This window comes from Schistocerca gregaria, chromosome 1 (genome assembly GCF_023897955.1).
Source record: "Schistocerca gregaria isolate iqSchGreg1 chromosome 1, iqSchGreg1.2, whole genome shotgun sequence".
Taxonomy (NCBI): Eukaryota; Metazoa; Arthropoda; class Insecta; order Orthoptera; family Acrididae; genus Schistocerca; species Schistocerca gregaria.
Genome location: NC_064920.1, coordinates 1,075,996,776 through 1,076,021,632, shown reverse-complemented (window position 1 = coordinate 1,076,021,632; position 24,857 = coordinate 1,075,996,776). Strand labels below are relative to the sequence as shown.

Here is a 24,857-nt window from a genome sequence, read left to right as displayed (position 1 = left end):
TGTGGCGGTACAAACTGCCTTAGACGACACTGCGAACACCTCGTGGTTTATGCAAAATGGTGCCCGGCCACATCGCAAAGCCGACGTCTTTAATTTCCCGAATGAATATTTCGATGATCGTGTGATTGCTTGGGGCTATCCGAAACATACAGGAGGCGGCGTGGATTGGCCTCCCTATTCGCCAGACATGAACCCCTGTGACTTCTTTCTGTGGGGACACTTGAAAGACCAGGTGTACCGCCAGAATCCAGAAACTATTGAACAGCTGAAGCAGTACATCTCATCTACATGTGAAGCCATTCCGCCAGACACGTTGTCAAAGGTTTCGGGTAATTTCATTCAGAGACTACGCCATATTATTGCTACGCATGGTGGATATGTGGAAAATATCGTACTATAGAGTTTCTCAGACCGCAGCGCCATCTGTTGTTGACAATTGTAACTACTGTAATTTCGAAAGTTTGTCTGCCTGAAAATGTACTGTTGTCCCAAGTATATTGCAACAAACGGTGTATTTCTATCGCTGCTCGTTTAGTTTGTATTGTCGTTTCAAATATACCGGTCATTTTTGAAACACCCTGTATTATAGAAAGTAGTATTTACTGCTTTCTGGTACGCAACAGTCTAACAAAAAACGTGACAGAATTGGTAGGCTAATCTGTAAATATGTGGGATAACAGGTCTACCTAACATTTCACATTCATGGACGTCATAATATCGTGTTTGCGTCAAATCTGCGTCAGGTCTGTGTCTTTTAGCCGTTCTCCTTGTTTTCTGTCCGTCTTCGTCCCTTCACCGCATGTGTTCCTGTTTCTTTGCCCTAAAACCTCAACCCCCCCCCCCCCCCAACACACACACACACACATACTGAATGCCTTGAGGGCAGAAAATTACGCTACTGGAAGTGACGTCACGTAGTTATAAACTACTGTGGAAATCCCACATACTAATCATTTGAAAAAGTGCTTCCGTTTGCCTCGATAATAACGTGCTGGGTGAGTTTGATCATGGGCGAAATTCATTCTTGATTCAACAGCAAGGGAGTGAAACACTGAGATTTACATGAGATAATAGCCTTGCTGTTGAAGCACAGTATTACTACTTTTTGGCTTTGTGGTATAGCAGAGCCACAACGTAGTTATGACAGAAATATATAGACAGTAGCGTAGCCAAATCTCGCTCACTTGGATAGAATAGTCGTATAGAGTGAGGCGTGAAAAAATAAAATAACAAGTAAAAACAACATTAACGAATTTTGCCGTGCCTTAGGTCAAATACTGTTGGCACAATCTGAACAATAGTATCATCAGCCAACAGCTGTTCTATTTTAGGAAGACTAGGTGTCAGTGTTTGTCTCAGATTTTTGCCACTTCCAGGTGTTCACAGCATTCTTCTTCAGACACAACTGAATCTTTCCCCACAGACCTGCAATAACACTATCTACTAAAATTTGCTAATCTTGTAACAATGACAAGAGAATGGGCGAGGTGTAGCGGAACTTGTAACGGAAATATACATTCTTTGTTAAATAAAGGCAGACCACGTCTGACGGATCTAGGATCGATGACCTTTTCTTCAGTCTCCTCAGAAGATTTTATTTGGTTAACTCTTATCATGTTAGCAGACGCATGGTTACAAGTGAAATAACAGTTTATGATTTACCTAAATCTGGCGTGTGCAACAACGAAGTTGTCGCCTAAGCGGCTCACTATTGAGCCATGGACAGGAGCCATTGTTCGTGGGAAAATCCGTAGACCCCGTTATAGAGAATGATTTTCTCTTAAGGGCAGATTATTTGTCATATTTGGAAGATGTAGTTAACCTCAGGGGCGGTGGCAAGCGGGGGGGGGGGGGATGCGCTTTGGGGGTTATAGCCCCCCCCCAATGGAGTATCTTATTACACTGGAGAAAATGACTTCATAAATCAGCGAATATATTGCTTCGAAAGAGTCAATCATTTTTTTATAATTATGTAGCAGTATAGGTTGCATTGAATTTCAAACACATTTTAACAAAAGAATAAGAGCGCCATACAGCCAGTAAGCTAAACCAATAAGTATCATTTAACTTAAAATGGGCGTCTTATTATTTATTAATATACACTGTACGTAAATTAATGTACGAGTAACCAATAGCGTAACCAGGATCTGATCTGAACTGGGGGGCGGGGGGGGGGGGGGGGGGGGAGCAGTTCATACTAGTCTTAGGAAATAAGGACTCGAGAGAACATACAGCACTTCTTATTAAATAAATCAGTGAAAAACTGCTTTTAAAAAACATTTTAAATACAAGAATTCACTTGTACAATCCTAAAAAAACATGCAGCATTTCTTATTAAATAAAACAGTAAACTAGTGAAAAACTGCGAATATCTTCTGGGGGGGGGGGGGGGGCAGCTGCCCACACCCCCTGCCCCTCGCTGGGTACACCCATGCGAGTAACACTTACAATAATCGGGAAAGCCAAATATGCCGTGTTCAGTCCCGGAGTTCAGTTCTTAAATACATTTCGTGAAACTTTCTCAATTTTTTGGGATTTCGCTATATTAAAGGAAATACGAGAAATTAATATATTTTAGCTTATTTGTCTAAAACCTCCATTGTCCCATACTAGTAATCACATTATCAGTATTGATACACTCAGGCAATAATTTACTTTGAGCGGTACTTTGGCCAACAAGCAGTAAGTTGTATTATTGTAACAGAGCTATGAAACCGTCCGATTACTCACACACTCATTGTCAGAACAGTGTAGTGATTGATGTTTTGTCAGACAAACTGCAATATTTTTTCTCATATTAACGCTATTATTGCTGCAGTGCTGTGAAACACAATGCCGAAACGTGCCTTCACGTTCAGTGACTGTTATTCCAAGGAATGGAATTTCATTAAGAAAGGTCGTTTTGATTACGAAGCAGAGTGTTCTGTATGTAACTGTTTTATTAGTATAAGTCATGGTGAACGTTCCGACATAGTTCATCACATCAGGTCAAAGAAACACATTAACAGATACAGTGCACCGAGCTGCAGTAAAACTCTACAAAATTATTTTGTGAAACATCAGTCAAGTGAAGAGACGAAAGTTCGAGCAACCGAGTTTTTTTTTGTTTTTTTTTTTTTTTTTTTTTTTTTTTAAAGCTGTGACTGTCTTCAGCATTACTCTGAGTTGGTAATAATTAATAATTGCAAGTTATTTACACTCCTGGAAATTGAAATAAGAACACCGTGAATTCATTGTCCCAGGAAGGGGAAACTTTATTGACACATTCCTGGGGTCAGATACATCACATGATCACACTGACAGAACCACAGGCACATAGACACAGGCAACAGAGCATGCACAATGTCGGCACTAGTACAGTGTATATCCTCCTTTCGCAGCAATGCAGGCTGCTATTCTCCCATGGAGACGATCGTAGAGATGCTGGATGAAGTCCTGTGGAACGGCTTGCCATGCCATTTCCACCTGGCGCCTCAGTTGGACCAGCGTTCGTGCTGGACGTGCAGACCGCGTGAGACGACGCTTCATCCAGTCCCAAACATGCTCAATGGGGGACAGATCCGGAGATCTTGCTGGCCAGGGTAGTTGACTTACACCTTCTAGAGCACGTTGGGTGGCACAGGATACATGCGGACGTGCACTGTCCTGTTGGAACAGCAAGTTCCCTTGCCGGTATAGGAATGGTAGAGCGATGGGTTCGATGACGGTTTGGATGTACCGTGCACTATTCAGTGTCCCCTCCACGATCACCAGAGGTGTACGGCCAGTGTAGGAGATCGCTCCCCACACCATGATGCCGGGTGTTGGCCCTGTGTGCCTCGGTCGTATGCAGTCCTGATTGTGGCGCTCACCTGCACGGCGCCAAACACGCATACGACCATCATTGGCACCAAGGCAGAAGCGACTCTCATCGCTGAAGACGACACGTCTCCATTCGTCCCTCCATTCAAGCCTGTCGCGACACCACTGGAGGCGGGCTGCACGATGTTGGGGCGTGAGCGGAAGACGGCCTAACGGTGTGCGGGACCGTAGCCCAGCCTCATGGAGATGGTTGCGAATGGTCCTCGCCGATACCCCAGGAGCAACAGTGTCCCTAATTTGCTGGGAAGTGGCGGTGCGGTCCCCTACGGCACTGCGTAGGATCCTACGGTCTTGGCGTGCATCTGTGCGTCGCTGCGGTCCGGTCCCAGGTCGACGGGCACGTGCACCTTCCGCCGACCACTGGCGACAACATCGATGTACTGTGGAGACCTCACGCCCCACGTGTTGAGCAATTCGGCGGTACGTCCACCCGGCCTCCCGCATGCCCACTATACGCCCTCGCTCAAAGTCCGTCAACTGCACATACGGTTCACGTCCACGCTGTCGCGGCATGCTACCAGTGTTAAAGACTGCGATGGAGCTCCGTGTGCAACGGCAAACTGGTTGACACTGACGGCGGCGGTGCACAAATGGTGCGCAGCTAGCGCCATTCGACGGCCAATACCGCGGTTCCTGGTGTGTCCGCTGTGCCGTGCGTGTGATCATTGCTTGTACAGCCCTCTCGCAGTGTCCGGAGCAATTATGGTGGGTCTGACACACCGATGTCAATGTGTTCTTTTTTCCATTTCCAGGAGTGTATTTGCAATCCCAGCCCATAATGCCAATGTGGAAAGAATATTTTCGTTCATGAATATCCAGTGGACAAATGAAAGAAACAGAATGGAGGTGGACTCTCTTGAAGCAATCCTGCAGATCCTGTACAACTACAAAATGGATTGTACCGAGTTGTATCACTGTGTCTCAAAGAACAAAGACACGGTCAAGAAGGCTGGAAGCAGTGAAAAATACCCTTTTCTCCAAGGACAGTCAATTTCATCTACAAGTGCTCAGTAATATTAAAGCTGATGTTAATATAATTGATTAAAATTCGAATGGCTGTAAAATTTTGTAAAATCCTGATACATTTCTTTATTACTGTATACGCTTATTAAATGTCATTAATTATGCAAATAATCTAGATTATACCAATCTCTTGTATCCTCTTATTAGTTATAATGATCGGGTTAACTAAATGTATCAACAGAACATCCATATATTTGAAAAAATTAAGAAACCTGGGTACATGTGGAATGAGGTGTCCATTGGCACCCGGGTGAATGTGTCCCGGTTTTCACCGAAAATAATTTGGTCACCCTACCCAAACCTCCTCTCCCTCCAGCCATTAGGCCCCCCCTCCTTGACCGTCTTCTAGAACCGCCCCTGGTTAACCTTAAGTGCATTCCGAAATGGAATTTATTTGTACTGTGAGGTTATTTGTACTGTTCCGCGAACAGATAAAAACGAGGAAAAGTAGTCTGATAAGATAACCACACGTGACAGTAGTCTCCCGCAGTATCCGTTGAAAGCAGATTCCAATTACGGATAACAGAAAAACGCCGACTTTTTTCCTTTATGATCACACACACTACACCTTGTACACGCCCTACACAACGTACATCCACAATACACATTCACATAATTTTTATTTTAGTCTGGGATAATGGACAACATTATCCTGGAAATAAATTGAAATAGTTCCAAATCCCTGATATCAATCTAGGTTCCGGAAGGTTTTCAGCCGTTGTCAGGTAAATGCCAGACTGGTAAGCTCGTCGCATTTATTCTGTATTGGAAACCCTTCTGTTCATTCGTCAGGTAATTGGTTTAAAGGAATTGTGACTTTGTAATGGATCTTAAAAAGCCCGCTCTACTCTTGCTTGTATTGGAAAATGAAAAGTGAAAAAAAAATCAATCATCAAGAAAAATTCGACACCACTTCGCTTTGTATCATTCGGTTGCATCCAAACAGTGTTGTGATTGTGTGTGCGAACTAGTTTTTCATTGAGCAGAACAATCATATGAAACTGAAAAAGTCATTCAGGCTTAAAAAGAATGGCGCTAAGAGTAATGAGTGAAATTAGTTGCTGGAAATCTAGATGAGACGCGTGATATACGATTTCGAACCGAGAAAACGTACTAGAGAAAGAAACCTGATCGTTTCCTTAATAATGAAAAGAAACATTTAGGTACATTCCAAGTATTTGTGAATCCAGAAGAAGCCATTGAAAATGCTGAGAGGAGTAATAATTTCATCGTAATGATCCAAGTGCACACAAAATACCGAGAAAAAGCTCCATGGATTAGACATTGGTTTAAAAAAGATGTTGAGTGCTGATCAAAGCTACGCAGTAGTTGAACATATGCAGCATAAGAAAGATAAATTTGTTTCATTGCTCTCTTTGCATATTCACTTTAGAGCGAAATTTTTATCGCATATTAGCTGTGAACCGTTTATTACAAAATAAGAACTTACTACAACGTTACAAGCGGCGTCTCTATCTGCAGCTGCATTAACTTACTCATAAGTTTCTCCTTTGCTATGACGAAAGTGTTCTAACTGGAATTAAATGAAATTCTACACAGACCCCGTTTAACAGAGTGGCATATTTCTCATTCATAACCTCAAAACAAGACTAGGATGCAAAAATTCATCGTTGAACGAAAAGGCTCTCTTTGCAGTACTAGGCTAGAAGAGAGTGTTCTTCCTTGGAACCCTTTTTACACTTCCGCCTGTAGTGGAAAGAGAGTACCAGAAAACTAGGGTTTTTTGCAAATGTGAAAAACTGTTCCAAATAGAACGAGTCAGTGTGCCTAGGAAGAAACATTTTATTCGAATTTAAATTGGGTACGATCAAGAAAATCTAGTAAATACTGTATTTTATTGTCTACGTATTAAGTTCCTATTCTACCACACAATAATTAGGAAATAAAATTAAATTAAAAAGAAGTGTTACTAAAAACCAAATGCAACTTAAAAATATTTTGAAATAGCAGCTATTGACAACTAACGCAGATTTCCATTTTCGAGAAACGGAAAATTGTTGAGATTTTAGAGAAACTCAGTTGATTTACAAATATCACTTGTTCCATGGTATGAAGATGTTCCGTTTCACGGTATTGCATAGTCCATGGCTTACGAAGTATGACTTTACCGTGCACACGTTACATAATTGGTTTTTAAAATATGTTGAATGTTACTCGCCATAAAACGGTGTTACTGTGGAATTAACAGCATCCTCAAAACGGCTTTTAATGCATTATGCAACATTAAAATATGTTGAACTCGTTATATTTCCGAAAGTTGCACGAAACGCAGCTTCATGTCTCAGAACAATAGAAAACAATAGAAAATACCAGGAAGTACTAGCGCAGGCTCCTTAATGTGACTCTAAACTCGGTCTCAAGATTGAGAGACTACCCGGGAAATACGTGCTGTAATGCCCTATCCCCCAGGTACAACACTCCTATCAAATTCACACAATTGTGTACAAATTTCTTCACAGGGGGAACAAAATAATTCGTTTCCCACTGTACCAAATGTATGAAGCTATATTAAAACATGATGCGAGTGCACAAAAAAGTTATTATGTAATTTTTTTATTTTTTTTTTAATAACGCTACTGTTTATCCTCGAAAGACCAGCTGTTCAACAATTTACTATTCCTCTCGAAGTACCCGTATGACGATATCGTTTTTGATTAATTTTATGACAGCTATTGCATCTTTAAGTCTTTGATTCCCAGTATATTTTTCAGAGCGACCTGCACAATTTGCTAGTGACTGTAAAAGTTCCACAAAATAAAGAGCACAAGCTTACAAACGCTTGCAAACGAGTCTCACACGGGCAGCTGTACTCACCTGCACAGTCAGCGACGTCTTCGTCTCCTTCACTGGCTTCCTCAACACTGCAAGCAAGAAAGTCTGGCTGTTTGATGTACAGATCTGACGAACGTCAGCGACCGCACGATACGCTGATAACAGAACTCGCCAATCAGGACCTTGAAACCTTAGGGGTCACGATCTCTGCTTCGCCGGTTTGGGCGAGCACTGCAGAACACAACATTATTTATTTTTCAGTCAGTCTTTTTTTACCATTTCCTTCTTGTTCAAAGAAGATCACGTTCCAGCTTCAGCACCTCCTCATTCTTGGTTTCAGAGTTGTGTACCTCAATCGGTGAAAACAGAACTCTTACACTATCACTTTGTTCTCCATCTGCCTCCCTGACTGTTAAGACCGCTCTTTCTCAGAAAGGATAGAGGTATCAAGCTGAAATTTATTTTAAATACTAAGGTGCACGGTCCCTTGAGTGTGTAACAAAGTTAAACTTCTAACTCAATGCAATCAAATGATATGGCTATTTACTAGTATGTCACATATTTTGATGCTCACAAACACACTCTTCAGAACCTATAGGGTACCGTCAGTTAAAAGAGAATCATCAAATTCGGCAAGAATCTAGGGTTCATATTACAATAAAGGAAAATTCCGAAAATACTTTAATTTTTATCTAAAATGGGTAAAAACATTATTTTTGCATTTTTTTATCCGGCTGTCTGTCTCTCCGGCTGTTAAGACCCCTTTTCCTCAGGAACAGACAGAAGTTGAAATTTACGTGAAATAGTAAGGGCTACGGTCCCTGGCGTAAAAACCTTATGCTTCCAAGTAAATGCAATCAAAGGAAACGGCCTTTCGTGGCGATTATTTTCATACTAGCAAGCTCACCCATAAAACCTTATAGGGCACTTTCCGTTGACCAAGAATCTTGAAATTTGGCACGAAGCAAGGTTTCACAACAGAAGTAAAGGAAAAATTCTTAAAATTGTTAATTTCTAAATATATTACATAAAAACCATCTGTTTCCATTTGTTGTCTGCATCTGTCTGTCAATTTATTAAGACCTTTTTTCTCCGGCTGGATGCAGTTATCAAGCTGAAATCTATGTCAAATACTAAAGTCTACGGTCCTGTGACGGTGTAAAAACTTTAACCTTCCAAGCGAATAAAATCAAAAGATACGGCCTTTTGTATTACGTATTCTGATACTCAAAACCCTTTAGAGCATCTTTCTATATACATAATTAAGTTTTTACATAACTCTCATAGCGCGATTCCTACTCGTAATTCTTCGGTTTTTCTCTGCCTATTCAGTATTTCTTCACGTTCCTCTAATGTTTGTGTTTTATTTCTTCCACTCTCACACTTCCAAACTTTAAGAGAAATCCGTATACATCTTTCTTCCTAAAACAAATTCTCCTATCAATTCGAGACATTTTTTATTCTATTACCCAAACTACACTTAATTACTTTTCCGCAAACAAGGGAATATTCGATTACTTCATCTGTTTTACTCATTTTCCAAATATGCACAGAAATGGTAAGTTTTGCTTCGTTTCCTCTGTTAGCTACATCTTCATACGTACTCCGATATCCACCATACGGTGCGTGGCGGAGGGTACTTCGTACCACAACTAGCATCTTCTCTCCCTGTTCCACTTCCAAACAGAACGAGGGAAAAATGACTGCCTATATGCCTCTGTACGAGCCCTAATCTCTCTTATCTTATCTTTGTGGTCTTTCCGCGAATTATAAGTTGGCGGTAGTAAAACTGTACTGCAGTCAGCCTCAAATGCTGGTTCTCTGAATTTCCTCAGTAGCGATTCACGAAAAGAACGCCTCCTTTCCTCCAGAGACTCTCACCCGAGTTCCTGAAGCATTTCCGTAACACTCGCATGATGATCAAACCTACCAGTAACAAATCTAGCAGCCCGCCTCTGAATTGCTTCTAAGTCCTCCCTCAATCCGACCTGATGGGATGCCAAACGCTCGAGCAGTACTCAAGAATAGGTCGTATTAGTGTTTTATAAGCGGTCTCCTTTACAGATGAACCACATCTTCCCAAAATTCTACCAATGAACCGAAGACGACTATCCGCCTTCCCCACAACTGCCATTACATGCTTGTTCCACTTCATATCGCTCTGCAGTGTTACGCACAAATATTTAATCGACGTGACTGTGTCAAGCGCTACACTACTAATAGAGTTTTAAAACATTACAGGATTCTTTTTCGTATTCACCTGCATTAATTTACATTTATCTATATTTAGAGTTAGGTGCCATTCTTTACACCAATCACAAATCCTGTCCAAGTCATCTTGTATCCTCCTACAGTCACTCAACGACGACACCTTCCCGTACACAACAGCATCATCAGCAAACAGCCGCACATTGCTATCCACCCTATCCAAAAGATCATTTATGTAGATAGAAAACAACAGCGGACCTACCACACTTTCCTGGGGCACTCCAGATGATACCTTCACCTCCGATGAACACTCACCATGGAGGACAACGTACTGAGTTCTATTACGCAAGAAGTCTTCGAGTCACTCACGTATTTGGGAACCAATCTCATATGCTTGTACCTTAGTTAGGAGTCTGCAGTGGGGCACCGAGTCAAACGCTTTCCGGAAGTCAAGGAATATGGCATCCGTCTGATACCCTTCAACCATGGTTCGCAAGATATCATGTGAAAAAAGGGCGAGTTGCGTTTCGCAGGAGCGATGCCTTCTAAAGCCGTGCTGATGCATGTACAGCAACTTCTCTGTCTCAGGGAAATTCATTATATTCGAACTGAGATTATGTTCGAGAATCCTGCAACAAACCGATGTTCAGGATATTGGCCTGTAATTTTGAGGATGGGTCCTTATACCCTTCTTATATACAGGCGTCACCCGCGCTTTTTTCCAGTCGCTCGGGACTTTACGTTGGGCAAGAGATTCGCGAAAAATGCAAGCTAAGTAAGGAGCCAATACAGTAGAGCACTCTCTGTAAAACCGAATTGGAATCCCATTAGGACCTGGCGATTTATTTATTTTCAACCCATTCAGTTGCTTCATAACCCCAGGGATGTCTATCACTACGTACTCCATACGGGAATCTGTACGAGACTCAAACGGCAGTATGTTTGTACGATCCTCCTGCATGAAAGATTTCTCAAATGCTAAATTTAAAATTTCAGCTTTCGTTTTGCTGTCTTCCGTTGCCAGGCCAGACTGATGAGTGAGTGACTGGATGCAAGCCTTCGACCCGCTTACCGATTTTACGTAAGACCAGAATTTCCTTGGGTTTTCAGCAAGATCTTTTTCTAAGGTATGATGGTGGTAGTGGTTGTATGCTTCGCGTATCGCTCTTTTTACAGCAGCACGAATCTCTAATAATTTTTGCCTGTCCTCATTCTCCCGATCTTTCTTGTACCGCGAGTGCAACTGTCTTTGCTTCCTGAGCATTCTAGGAATTGCGCTGTTAAGCCACGGTGGGTCTTTTCCATCCGTAACCCACTTTTTCGGCACATACTTCTCCAATGCGTGATTTACAATCTGTTTAAAATTTGCCCATAATTCTTCCACGTCCATCGTACCGAAAGTAAATGAAGTCGATTCATTTACTAAGTGGGATGCTAACAACTGCTTATCTGTTCTTTCCAGTAAGAATACTCTCATAGCCTTCTTGACCGATTTTTTAACTTTCGTAACTATAGTCGTAATTACATCATCATAATCACCAATCCCTGTCTCAACACTGACACCGTCGATGAGGTCTGGTCTGTTCGTGGCTACCAGATGCAAAGTATTTCCATTACGCTTTGGCTGTCGATTTAGGTGCTCAAGACAGTTTTAGCATAATGTGTTCAAAAGTAATTCACACGACGGCTTGTCTGTACCACCTGTAATGAATACATAGACATCCCAGTCTATACTAGGTAGTATGAAGTCGCCTCCGACCAATATAGCATGATCCGGGTACTTCTGCAATACAGAGTGGAGACTCCCTTTGAATGATTCTAGAACTGTCACGGTGGAACCTGGTGGCCGGTAATAACACCCAACAACTAACTTTATTTCTCCTAGACCTGTTAAACGTGTCCAGATAACTTCGCAATCACTCTCTACTTCGACCTCACTAGACACAATATTTGAATATGTTGGCAGATTTTTTTGTAGTTCTAATATTATTGCCATCTTTTATCTCGGTGTGGTTTTGATTTTCAGTCCAAAGAATGGACTGCTGTAGCTTTCCACGTTAGACTATTCTGTGAAGGTCCCATCAGCTCTGCATAGCTACTGCGATTTGCATTCACACACACACACACACACACACCCACACACCCACACACCCACCCACACACACACACACACACACACAAACACACACACTCACTCACTTCACTCCATTCGCTAACCGACGACTTGTAGATGCCTCGGGATATGTCCTATAAACCGGTCCCTTCTTTCACTCATGATTTCTTTCATTACCTATCCGATCTGTGCACTTAGCCTTCAGTTTTCTTCTGCGACAACACATTTGAAAGGCTTCTGCTGTCTTTTTTTCTCTGAACTGTTTATAATTTCACGTTTCGCTTCCGTATAAGGCTACACTCCAGCCGGCTTCCTTGCCCTTTATACTGCGACGGACTCACACTCATTTATTTTACGATGACTCCTGGTCCTCGTTACAAATGGCATATTAGACGGTGTAATAGGACCGACCCACGTCCCGGTTGCACACCTCGCATACTTGAATCGTGCGATAAGCAATAATATCTCTGTTACTGAAAGCCTCCAGTCGTGCAACTTTCTTCACGTTATATCCTGTATACCGCACAATAGCAGCAGTCACCCATCCATCACCATGATGATTTGCATCGGTATTCTCCACTGTACGGAGCACATTCGACAAACACGGAAGACCCTTGAGGAGCAACTGCTCAAGATCGCTACTGTACTGTCGATAACCCTATATACAGTCAGGCGTGAGCGCCTGAATCTCCTCCCGTAGCGTGGCGCCTCGGTTCGTCGTCCAGTAGTGAGGCACATGCGACTGCACGACGACTGACATCGTCGTTCCAGATGGATTACTCACATAGCTGCCGCTTGTCTCTAAGCGCACCTTCGGCTGCGCGCGTCCTCTCACTTCCGATCTTCGGTATATTTTGACCCGACCCTGCCTAGGAAAACTAGGACACGGCGTGGCAGCCAACATAGGCGGATGCGGGACTCACAGAGATGCCTCACTCAGATATCATTCCAGGGTGCCCCTGAGAGCTACAACACCGAGAAGAATCGCTTTTCGGCTTTGGCCAAGATCAATGTGTAGTTTTTGTAGTGACCTTGAGTAGTTATGTCTATGTTGGAGCGTATGTTGTACTTCTTCAAGTGCCTTCCTTGTTTGTCGAATGTGTTCTTAACTTTACATAGGAGAATACCGATGTACATCAACATGGTTATGGATGCATGACAGCAGCTATTGTGCGGTATCCAGTAGATACAGTGAAAAATGTTGCAAGACCGGAGGCTTTCAATACCAGAGGTATTATTATTGCTAATCACACTATTCAATCTATATATTGAGCAGGCCGTAAAGCAAACAAAAGAAAAATTTGTAGTAGAAATTAAAATATACGGAGAAGAAATAAAAATTCGGGGTTCGCCGATGACATTATTCTTCGGTCAAAGACAGCAAAGGACCTGGAAGAGTAGCTGAATGGAATGGAAAGTGTCTTGAAAGGGGGATATAAGATCAATATCAACCAAAGCAAAACGAGAATAATGGAAAGTAGTCCAATTAAATCGGCTGATGCTGAGGGAATTAGATCAGGAAATGAAACACTTAAAGTAGTAAATGAGTATTGCTATTTGGGGAGCAAAATAACTGATGATGAAGTAGAGAGGATATAAAACGTTACTGGCAATGGCAAGGAAAGAGTTTCTGAAGAAGAGAAATTTGCTAACATCGAGCATTGATTTAAGGGTCAGGAAGTCGTTTCTGAAAGTATTTGTATGGAGTGTAGCCATGCATGGAAGCGATACATGGACGATAAATAGTTCAGACAAGAAGAGAATACAAGCTTTCGAAATGTGGTGCTAAGAATGCTGAAGATTAGATGGGTAGATCACATAACTAATGAGGAGGTATTGAATAGAATTGGGGAGGAGTTTGTGGATAAACTTGACTAGAAGAAGGGATCGGTTGGTAGGACATGTTCTGAGGCATCAGGGGATCGCCAATTTAGTACTGGAGGGCAGCGTGGTGGGTAAAAATCGTAGAGGGAGACCAAGAGATGAATACACTAAGCAGATTCAGAAGGATGTAGGCTGCAGTAGGTACTGGGAGATGAAGAAGCTTGCGAAGGATAGAGTAGCATGGAGATCTGCATCAAACCAGTCTCAGGACTGCATACCACAACAAGAACAATTTTCTTCAAGAAAAATCTGTGTCTACAGGGGAAACTTTTATACGATGTTAGTGCGGGTAGGAAGGGGGATGGGTGTCCAGTTAAATAGAAGCTAACGTCGGAAGTGGTCAAATTTTGTTGAAATACTTTCAGATAGAAAAAAAAGTCGCGGTGCCAATGACGCTTTTTTTCTAATAAGCGCGTTTGTTAGCAATACTTAGTGGGGAAAACTGGCCCACGCACTCCGACGTATGCAGTAGTTCGTGTTTCTTGAATAAAGATTATATGTGGTGTCTGAAATCAAAATAAGACCCGGCTTATGATTTTACCTCCAGTTAACTTAAGTAAAGAAAGAGTAAAAAAAGCGTAAGAAAAAAGAAAATTCTTACTTTAAAGAAAAATAAAAAAGCAATATAAGAGAACTACTTTGTACTGAAGAAGAAAAGTACAGTTTTATTCTTCATCAGTTTACATTTAGATATTACGTAGATAAGCTGTATTTCAGAGAGTCCATTTAATTTTGATAAAATATTCTTACAAAGAAAAAAATTTCCAAAGATATTAGAGGGTTATTAAAAATGTTAAAAGAGCATCAGTAATTTGATATTGAGAGCTTCCATATTCCTTGCACCGGCCACATAAACCGCAGCTGGTCCTTGGCTTCACTCAGTCTAGCCTTCCACACCTTCCTGTCAACTGCATCTTCATCTCCCAGACCAATATCTGCATATCTGGTATGTTATTATCCTTTCATCTCGCTCTCAGCCTTCCTAGCGTTCTCCAGTTTTCGGCTTCTCCCTCCACTACTGCCTTTATTAACGTGTTCTCCCCTCTCCTCCTCAAATGTCCGTACCACCTGAGACTTTTAGTTGTCACACTCGCTACGATGTCAGGAAGTGTGTATAACTGAATTCTCTGTTTTTCCGTATTCTCTACTGTTAATTTACTTTCACTGGTCCGTATATTTTTCTCAGTACTTTATTTTCAAAAGTGACGAGTTTTATCTCCGTTTTTTTCTCTCTTTTGTCAGGGACTATGTCTTGCTTGCGTAGCACACTATTGGTTACATGATGACCTGATATTATACTGTTATTTTTGCCTGTCTGAATACTAGCGTAGATCTAGATGATGTTACATATAGCTCCTAGTAGTTCCTGTGCTGTCTCCTTTATAACTGTTGTTATCTTGTTCCGTTTTGCATTGATATCTTCACCTCCTTTCCTATTGCTTTCTTTCTCTAATTCTGTGACTTTATTTCTAAGCTTGATCTTAAACTTTTTATTCACCTCCTCTTCTTTTAGCCTACTCACATCTACTCTTTTCGTTTTTTTCCACTGTTTCTCGTACATGAATGTTTTGGTAATGATTGTTTCATCTTTATTAGCACAAGAGAATAATCTGATACCACCTCATCCCCTCTCATTGTACTGACGTCTGTTACAACCTACCTTCTTATGCTATTTCTCTGTCAACATGAGGTCTGTTTGGTGCCTAGGTAGCTCATACAATGAAGTCCATGTTGCTTCACGTATGTCTTTATGGGGAAATAATGTACTATTTTCATGTTTCTACCTGTGGCGAAGTTGATGGACTTTATACCATTAACATTGAGTCAGTGTGCAAGTTAAACATATCTATATGTGGTTTCCGTTGGTGTAATTGTCTTATTTCGGCAATTAAGTTCCATAGCGCAATTTTGATGTCGTAATGAGCTAATCTGGAGCACATCTTGTGTAAGTGCCATAGAATTCGTCTTTTATGTCTTCCTCCTTGTCCTCAGTTGGGGAATGGACACTTACTAATCAGAGGTTTCTACATTTACCTTCGATTCTGATATGGCATACGTATGCCTTACTCAGGCCATCTTGCACTTCGTTAGTTCAACATCAAGTATCTTTTGCTGGCCTTCAGCTTACAGTGTTCTTACATCCCACGTTTGTATTCGTAATTCTTTCTTCGTAAGCCTGGGTCGTTTCCCGTAACTTCCATTCCAATGCAAGAATGGGTGTGAATGTATAGAAACCCTCCAGTTTTTTACGATGTTGAACGGTTAGTCCAACGATTAACCGTCCCACTTTATCCGGGATTGAGACTGGCTGGAAGGCTGTCTTTCTCCCAGGCGTGGTTAGTTGCTTGAGAGCTTTAAGGCAAAATCGCTGAGACTATTTAGTTCATGCTAAAGTCATCAGTGCTTGATAAGTAAAAGAAACTGAAAAGGAATGTTCATAACCGAAAGCAAAAGAAAGAAAAATCATAAATAAAGGAATAATTTAATAAGCTAACAAATTATTAACGGGTATATCGCTGAAGCTAGTCTTTGTTGGTTTCATTTGCTAAATAACGTTGAATACGATCAACACAGACAGCGAAATAAAATTGTACTTGGATAGAAATATCCTGAATTCTTGTGGTAAATATGTAGTGATGTAATTTATTTGGCTGCCGAAGACATTGTGTATCAGGATGCGATGAGAGTACAATTGTGTTTTCCTTTATGCAGCCAGCGATATCATCGTTCTCTGTGTATTGAAGGCAGCTTTATACTAAACTGATACAATTTGAAAAGGTGCTTGAAGTAATACCAAAGAGAGTATCGTTTTTTGCGTTAAATTTTGCAGTTAGGTGAGCCTTAACTAGACAAGAAGGAAACATACGAGAACAAACATACTTTGATTTAGTAATAAAATCAGTGAATCATATGTTATGGTAATATTGGCAGTCTTATCACGGAGGAATGCTTACTGAATACTGCACTCGGTAACTACACGTTGTTACCTATTTATAAAAGAAGGCACTAGAAGCCACTAGATTATAATAACTTAAGTTTGAAGTATCTATTGAGTACGAGTAGCTGTAAGGAATGATTCCCTTCGTTAAGTTTGTAAGCAAAGTTTCTGACAGAGAATAGAGAGTATACAGAATGGAAAGCCGAGTAAACATGAAGCGATAGCTGTTTAATACTACTACTTGAAATGGAAATCCTTGCGAAACGGAACTAATCCAAACTTACCCGAAAGGAAACGCTAGTGGAACAAGGTGTGATAAATGTGAAGTTGAAAACTTATCAAATGGTGCAAATGGCTCCGAGCATATCCGAGGTCATCAGTCCCCTAGAACTTAGAACTACTTAAACCTAAGTAACCTAAGGGCATCAGACACATCTATCCCCGAGGCGTGATTCGAACCTGCGACCGTAGCGGTAGTGCGGTTCCAGAATGAAGCGCCTAGAACAGCTCAGCCACACCGGCCGGCGAAAACTTATCAGATAAGCTTTTAAATTAATTACTGTTACAACGTGCAAGCTGTAAACTGCCTCTGGTTTCAGAGTCAGATGACAGTGAAACTACTTTGGTTTGTAAATATTGGTGCTTTCCTTGCAGCATTTTTATTTTACTCATCAATTTTTGTCTTTTCTGGAACCGAACTAACACATCAGCTCCGCTTCCAAGAAAAACAGCTGTTGTGGAACACACTACAGGAGTTACAAGATATGCTTCAGTGCTAGAATATTCATTGATTCTTTTAAGTCGAAAGTAGAGTAAAGGAATTACTTTAAATGAAGCTACTAAGTTGACTAAAATGTTGTTGTTGTTGTGGTCTTCAGTCCTGAGACTGGTTTGATACAGCTGTTCTTGCTACTCTATCCTATGCAAGCTTCTTCATCTCCCAGTACTTACTACAACCTACATCTTTCTGAATCTGCTTAGTGTATTCATCTCTTGGTCTCCCTCTACGATTTTTACCCTCCACGCTGCCCTCCAGTACTAAATTGGCGATCCCCTGATGCCTCAGAACATGTCCTACCAACCGATCCCTTCTTCTAGTCAAGTGGTGCCACAAACTCCTCCCCAATTCTATTCAATACCTCCTCATTAGTTATGTGATCTACCCATCTAATCTTCAGCATTCTTAGCACCACATTTCGAAAGCTTCTATTCTCTTCTTGTCTAAACTATTTATCGTCCATGTATCGCTTCCATGCATGGCTACAACCCATACAAATACTTTCAGAAACGACTTCCTGACACTTGAATCTATACTCTATGTTAACAAATTTCTCTTGCTCAGGAACGCTTTAGTTGCCATCGCCAGTCTACATTTTATATCCTCTCTACTTCGACCATCATCAGTTATTTTGCTCCCCAAATAGCAAAACTCCTTTACTACTTTAAGTGTCTCATTTCCTAATCTAATTCCCTCAGCATCACCCGACTTAATTTGACTACATTCCATTATCCTCGTTTTGCTTTTGTTGATGATCATCTTATATCCGCCTTTCAAGACACTGTCCATTCCGTTCCACTGCTGTTGCAGGTTCTTTCCTGTCTCTGGCAGAACTACAATATCATAGGCGAACCTCAAAGTTTTTATTTCTTCTCCATGGATTTTAATACCCACTCCGAATTTTCCTTTTGTTTCCTTTACTGCTTGCTCAATATACAGATTGAATAACATCGGGGACAGGCTACAAACCTGTCTCACTCCCTTCCCTTCCAAACCACTGCTTCCCTTTCATGTCCCTCGACTCTTATAACTGCCATCTAGTTTCTGTACAAATTGTAAATAACCTTTCGCTCCCTTTCGCTCCCTGTATTTTACTCCTGCCACCTTTAGAATTTGAAAGAGAGTATTCCAGTCAAAATTGTCAAAAGCTTTAACTATGTCTACAACTGCTTGAAACGTAGGTTTACCTTTCCTTAATCTATTTTCTAAGATACGTCGTAATGTTAGTGTTGCCTCACGTGTTCCAACATTTCTACGCACTCCAAACTGATATCCCCGTGGTCGGCTTCTACCAGTTTTTGCATTCGTCTGTGAAGAATTCGCGATAGTATTTTGCAGCTATGACTTATTAAACTGATAGTTCGGTAATTTTCACATCTGTCAACACCTGCTTTGTTTGGGATTAGAATTATTATGTTCTTCTTGACGTCTGAGGGTATTTCGCTTGTCTCATACGTCTTGCCCACCAGGTGGTAGAGTTTTGTCAGGACTGGCTCTTCCCATTAGTTCTAATGGAATATTGTCTACTCCCGTGGCCTTGTTTCGACTCAGGTCTTTCAGTGCTCTGTCAAACTGTTCACGCATTTCATCTTCATCTACATCCTCCTCCATTTCCATAACATTGTCCTCAAGTACATCGCCCTTGTATAGACCCTCTATATACTCCTTCCACCTTCCTGCTTTCCCTTCTTTGCTTAGAACTGGGTTTCCATCTGAGCTCTTGATATTCATTCAAGTGGTTCTCTTTTCTCCAAAGGTCTCTTTAATTTTCCTGTAGGAGTATCTCTCATATCCTTAGAGAGATAAGCCTCTACATCCTTACATTTGTCCTCTAGCTATCCGTGCTTAGCGATTTTGCACTTAATTGTAATGTAATTTACACAAATGTTTTAAATTAGGCGCATATCTATAAGTTCACTCTAACATATTACTAATATGAATCACATTTGTTTAGTAAATGAAGTTTAATGAGTGTCGTACAGGAACTTTTGTCCGACTTTGCCCTATATATGTTTAGCTTTTCCATTATGTAACTGTTGGTGTAGAATGTCTTTCCTTTTATCGTCTTCTTCCAGCAATAAGTACTACAATAAATCACGATCACCAGGTCAGAAACGTGCATTTACTTCCACGAACTGTTCACGGCTGTTTTTACGTTACGTATGACCCCAGAAAGTGTAAAACATCAGCTGTAAAGTAATGAAAGCATCGAATTTTACATACGAAATTCTCGTGTACAGCTTACAACCGCCTCCTGGAAAATTATTTTCAGTTGCAAATTTTTGTTTGCCTTTCCTTTTCATGCCTTTTAATAAATACGATATATTACATATTATTTCCGTTTATCTCTCACCAAAGCCACGGCAAAAATGCTGTTTTCCTTTAAACGCCTGGCCATCTTGCGTTCCGAAAGTTGTCTCTTTTATTTTTAGCCAAGTCCTTCGTATACCATAAATGTCGACGAAATGAGTGACGACGAGAAAGCGCGGTCCCCTTGTAAGTTGCAGGCTACTTGTACTTCGCGCGCACAGGCAGGGCGCTCGAAGGAAATACTCTTACTTCTGTTTTCTCTACACTGAGTGAGCCTGGCCTTCCTGCACACCTCAAATACAATTAAGACACGTTAGCTACATTACGTATACAGAAAGGTGCACTTACCATAAACCAGATGTAAAGCAGCCACCGACCACATCTTTAACTGCAGACCTTTCAACTTTTGTGTTACAGTGTACTTGGAAATTGTCACAGTAACTAACACCATAACAAAAAGATAGACGCTTCATCATCAAGTTGTGTTATGAGACATGCAAGAAAGAAATTTTACGTGCCAATTATTTTCCTCAGGATCGAATGAGATATACTCTAATGGCCATTAAAATTGCTACACCACGAAGATGACGTGCTACAGACGCGAAATTTAACTGACAGGAAGAAGATGCAATGGTATGCAAATAACTTGCTTTTCAGAGCATTCACACAAGGTTGGCGCCGGTGGCGACACCTACAACGTGCTGACATGAGGAAAGTTTCCAACCGGTTTCTAATACACAAACAGCAGTTGACCGGCGTTTCATGGTGAAACTTTGTTGTGATGTCTCGTGTAAGAAGGGGAAATGCGTACCATCAGGTTTCCGACTTTGATAAAGGGCGTATTGTAACCTATCGCGATTACGGTTTATCGTATCGCGACATTGCTGCTCGCGTTGGTCGAGATCCAACGACTGTTTGCAGAATATGGAATCGGTGGGTTCAGGAGGGTAGTACGGAACGCCGTGCTGGATCCCAACGTCCCCGTACCACTAGCAGTCGAGATGACAGGCATCTTATCCGCATCGCTGTAACAGATCGTGCAGCAACGTCTCGATCCCTGAGTCAACACATGGGGACGTCACCGCCAAACTGGCGCATCACCCGGGGTGATGGTATGGGATGCCATTGGTTACACGTCTTGGTCACCTCTTGTTCACATTGACGACACTTTAAACAGTCGACGTTACATTTCAGATGTGTTACGACCCGTGGCTCTACCCTTCATTCCATCCCTGCAAAATCCTACATTTCAGCAGGATAATGTACGACCGGATGTTGCAGGTCCTGTAGGACCTTTCTGGGTACAGAAAATTTTCGACAGCCGCCCTGGCCAGCACATTCTCCAGATTTCTCAGCAACTGAAAAGTCTGTTCAATGGTGGCCGAGCAACTGGCTCGTCACAATACGCCAGTCACTACTCTTGATGAACTATGGTATCCTGTTGAAGCTGCATGGGCAGCTGTACCTGTACATGCTATCCAAGCGCTGTTTGACTCGATGCCCAGGCGTATCAAGGCCGTTATTACGGCCAGAGGTGGTTGTTCTGGGTACTAATTTCTCAGGATGTATGCACCCAAATTGCGTGAAAATGTAATCACATGTCAGTTCTAGTATAATGTATTTGTCCAATGAATACCCGTTTATTGCGTGAAAATGTTATCACATGTCAGTTCTAGTATAATGTATTTGTCCAATGAATGCCCGTTTGTCGTCTGCATTTCTTCTTGATGTTGCAATTTTAATGAGCAGTAGTATATTATACACAGAAATCAAGAAGACGCTAGTCGTTTTGAATTTATTATAGTAAAATGAGAAACTCTACTGAAAAACTAACCACAGGAATTGATGCAGCTTTGCTTCATTTACATACAGTTTAATAAGTTTTTATTGCTTGTAGCAAGAAAATCGAAAAGCTCATTATTCTAGTGTACACTACCGCTGTCAGCCACTTGTTGGGAAACGCTTTTTACTTTCCTGTGCGGTCTTTTCTATTACTACTGCCGATTATGTTGAATCCTGCCTAGTCGTCGAATATGGGCTGCCTAGGTGGCTGGAATACTCTCTTTCACATTCTAAAGGTGGCAGGGGTCAAATACAGGGAGCGAAAGGCTATTTAAAATTTGTACAGAAACCAGATGGCACTTATAAGAGTCGAGGGGCACGAAATGGAAGCAGCGGTTGGGAAGAGAGTGAGACAGGGTTGTAGCCTGTCCCCGATGTTTTTCAATCTGTACATTGAGCAAGCAGTGAAGGAAACAAAAGAAAAATTCGGAGTAGGTATTAAAGTCCATGGAGAAGAAATTAAAACTTTGAGGTTCGCTGATGACATTGTAATTCTGTCAGAGACAGTAAAAGACTTGGAAGAGCATTTGAACGGAATGGGCTGGGTCCTGAAAGGAGGATACAAGATGAACATCAACAAAAGCAAAACGAGGATAATGGAATGTAGTCGAATTAAGTCGGGTGATGCTGAGGTAATTAGATCAGGAAATGGGAAACCTAAAGTAGTAAAGGAGTTTTGCTATTTAGGGAGCAAAATAACTGATGATGGCCGAAGTAGAGAGGATATAAAATGTAGACTGGCAATGGCAAGGAAAGCGTTTCTGAAGAAGAGAAATTTGTTAACATCAAGTATAGATTAAAGTGACAGGAAGTCGTTTCTAAAGTATTTGTATGGAGTGTAGCCATGTATGGAAGTGACACATGGACGATAAATAGTTTGGACAAGAAGAGAATAGAAGATTTCGAAATGTGCTACAGAAGAATGCTGAAGATTAGAGGGTTAGATCACATAACTAATGAGGAGGTATTGAATAAAATTGGGGAGAAGAGGAGTTTGCGGCACAACTTGACAAGAAGAAGGGACCGGTTGGTACGACATGTTCTGAGGCATCAAGGGATCGCTAATTTAGTATTGGAAGGCAGCGTGGAGGGTAAAAATCGTAGAGGGAGACCAAGAGATGAATACACTAAGCAGATACAGAAGGATGTAGGCTGCAGTAGGTACTGGGAGACGAAGAAGTTTGCATAGGATAGAGTAGCATTGAGAGCTGCATCAAACCAGTCTCTGGACTGAAGACAACAACAACAACAGGAAACCTGCTTTCTCGGATCGCCAGACACACAGTTCAATCAAATCGTATTAATGGGTTTTATTACAAAAAGTGATTGACAAATACTTAACTTTGTGTTAAACAGATGAGTCAGAAGCAAAAGGCGACAGGCAAAATAAATTGTCTCTTCAGTATATGCAATTCTTGATTCCGTGGTCTGGAAGCGCCTAATGTTGATGTTGCACTAAAGGGGCCGCGATCAGTCGGTCGGGGCGCTTATGTCCTCTTGGCATAGAGGCCGTTGCTGTCTCGTTGTCTCCTGGAGAGGGCTCCGTCAACGTGCTGTTGGTTGACATCATCTTCACAGCCCTCTGTGCTCTGTCGTTCCCGACTGGCATGTCGGCCCCGGACTTTACGCCGTAACACATTATACGTTTCTAACTTTTACAGTGCACGAAACAGTTCATTACTTGTAGGCTAGCCCAACAGGTAACATGCACAATAAATAAAATAATCAAAACGTATCAGCTGTTTACTCGGTTTCAATGCAACAGACGTTGCCCAGATGCACTAAATTTTGGCGCGTGGATTTCAGTGAGGACATATAAGCAGATTTACCAAAGTCTTTATTAGCAAGTTCTGCCATATGGTATGTACGATAGGCAATAATGTCTCTGTCAACAAAGCATTCAAGTCCAGGTACATTAGGAACTCCAGAACCTCCAAGTACAATGGCTACAGTGAGCCAACCATTCCCGTGATCAAAAGTATCATTAATGTCAATACTAAAATTAAGTCTACAGCCACAGAAAACACATGGTCCGTCGACAAGTGTAGTAGCACCAACACTCTTAACTGGTATGCGGTTCTTCTTGTGTCCAGCTGTTGTGGCGACGGACCATGCGTTTTCTGTGGCTGTAGACTCAATTTTAGTATTGACATTAATGATGCTTTTGATCACGGGAATGGTTAGCTCACTGTTGCCATTGTACGTGGAGGTTCTGGAGTTCCTAATGTACCTGGACTTGAAAGCTTTGTTGATAGAGACATTATTGCCTATCGTACATACCATATGGCAGAACTTGCTAATAAAGCCTTTTGTAAATCTGCTTATATGTCTCCTTCTGCATTGTCTTTGTACACTCGTAATAAGAGAAAAATATCTGTTAATGAGTCTGTATTTATTTGGGTTAAAGGTAAAGGAGTATGTGAGTATGTAAAGTTTGTTGGTGACTGTACTTTTTCATTCTGTACCGTCTCTATTCTGTGCTTTTTGTTTTAGACTGAAGTAATGACATCTCTCGGTGAACGAAGTTGGTTGTTTGTGAAAAAAGTGTCTTTATGACACTCTAAAAATATAGTATAATGGAGTGCATACTTAGAATCTAAACTACACGCTTATATGACAATATAAACTAGTTTCATTTTTCGCGAGCCATGTTTAAAACTAGCCGACACACCCGAAACTGGTTTGTTCTGAACAGTTTAAACAATAATCGGATAGTGATACCTAAACAAAGTAGACACGTTCATCAGTCTAGTGTGAATCAATACTATGTATTTGTGCTGGGATGTGGGGTCCGCGTGCAGTAGAGCACAGCCAATGATCTGCGAAACGTCCGAAACAGAGTAATTAGTCAATTCCTAGTGGGCCTTCATTGTTGAATTACTTACGCATTTTTCGGCATCTAGAAGGTATCCGATGACTTCCTGATATTAAAAGTATAACTATTGACTAATACCTCCTGTCATTTCACAGTATGTTCACCATTTGAAGTAGAAAGGAAGGCGTCTTGTGGTTTTCATGGCACACATAATTTTATATTTATGTGACTTCACAACAACCAACCAATATCGCTTTACTCATGATATAATTAGCTCGTTTCTCTTAATGAA

At 41.3% G+C, this 24,857-nt stretch overlaps 1 protein-coding gene across 2 annotated transcripts in view; it reads right to left on the bottom strand.

Moving 5' to 3' along the window:
- LOC126281715 (caspase-1-like) overlaps positions 1 to 7,792 on the bottom strand; it is a 129,339-nt gene extending 121,547 nt beyond the window's left edge. Inside the window, exon 1 of one of the 2 annotated variants that reach the window (XM_049980892.1) lies at positions 7,720 to 7,792. The gene's annotated coding sequence lies outside the window, so the exon portion shown is untranslated. The remainder of the gene's footprint in view (positions 1 to 7,719) is intronic. The other variant, XM_049980901.1, reaches the window with a different exon arrangement.
- Between the last annotated feature and the right edge of the window lie 17,065 nt (positions 7,793 to 24,857).